The sequence below is a fragment of the Phoenix dactylifera genome, chromosome 14 (genome assembly GCF_051530095.1).
Source record: "Phoenix dactylifera cultivar Ajwa chromosome 14, Ajwa_hap1_PhDact_Kaust_v1.1, whole genome shotgun sequence".
Taxonomy (NCBI): Eukaryota; Viridiplantae; Streptophyta; class Magnoliopsida; order Arecales; family Arecaceae; genus Phoenix; species Phoenix dactylifera.
In genome coordinates this window covers 21,900,782-21,902,403 of record NC_143203.1, presented here as the reverse complement: position 1 = coordinate 21,902,403, position 1,622 = coordinate 21,900,782, and positions in this window count along the sequence as shown.

Genomic DNA, 1,622 nt, shown 5'->3' with positions numbered 1-1,622 from the left:
GAGCTAGCCCGGCAGACGGCAGTGTTGGTTTAGGGAGTGGGGTCGAATCTATTTAAAATTTAAATAATTTTAGATTTCCAATTGACTCAATCCAAATCTGTAAAATTATTTAAGCTCGTAAGAGTACAAATAAATAAGTTAGCTTAGATGAGCATATATTTCACATCAAATCCTATTTAACAAATATTATTTTTTTATCAATTTATTTTATTTATGTTTCTTTTTTATTGGAACTATACATTATTTATGTTTCTAATATGTATAATTAGTGTTGTTCAATTTTTTGATCCAACTTCAAGAGAGGATCATAGCTTCAGCCATAATGATTCACCTCTTGAATTAGTTCACACACATACACTACTGCATAGCAAATTACTGTAAACTTTTAAATGATCTGCAAGCCCATAACTTTGATACCATATATAACTGCATGCTACACAGAATAAATTGATCATGCCGGCTTAAGTTATAGAACAAACATTAAATAAAAAAATAAAAAAAAGATGCTAGAAGAAAAATAACTAAGAGATAAAAAATATTAAAAAATTGAGCCACACACAAAAGAAAAAAAAAAGCTCACTCACACTTCTCACCAAAAATGACAACTCTCGTTCTCTCCTCCTCTATTTTCTTATGTTATGTCGTTACACTAAATGAAATACCAAAGATCTCTTGAAATAAAGCATTATTAATGAGTTGTTTGATTCCTACTTAAATTTAAAAACCAACACCTACTAGAGGACAAAACTTTATAACTACATAATGATAATGATAAATATTCTAGAAGAAAAAACTAAATAAAATAAAAATAATAATAGAATCTCAGCATATCTAGATAAACAATATTTCCCAGTAACTCTTTCTACATGCGAATAAACTGATGGAAGCTTGTACATTTCAACTTTGAATACAAATTTCTAAACGAAAATAAGAAAGAAGGCTCAACTTTGAAATATTCCCTTTAGCGTGGTAAACAAGTCTTTTTAATAAATTTATTAGCCAGGTATTATGTCTGCAAGGTCCTTGAATGTTTTGATGGTCTCATGTTCGGCACTAGAAATTAAAATGGTGAAATAACAGCTTTATAGGTTTCTATAGTGCATCTCAACTAATGCCCTTTGCCTTCTAACAAGAGCACTCCAACAAAATTTGTATTCACTCAAGAATTATGTCGCTTAAGGTAGAATGTAGTCTTTTTATTGGACATATCAAATAAGCAAGTAGTTTGCAAGGCTATTTGCATTTAGCTTGATATTCATTATAAGATCCGAGCTTGAGCCAGATTTTCGAGCTTGAAAATTAGACTGAGCCAAGATCAACCTAAGTTGAGCTCGAGTTGATTGAAATCAAAATATAATATTATTTATACTATATACATAAATATTTTAAAAAATAATATTCATAAGAATATGCGGTGGTTGATAACTTCGTAGTTAAATTATAATTCAATATCAAATGCACGAGTCAATCGAACAGGATCACTTATCCGGATGCACGTGTTGATCAAATAGGAGCCCTTAACTTCTCTCTCCATCTCACCATTTGGTTTCCTCTTTCCCATTCTCCCACTCCCCCACATGCGCCTCCATCTTATCTTTCATTATATCCACTCTAAATTTGAG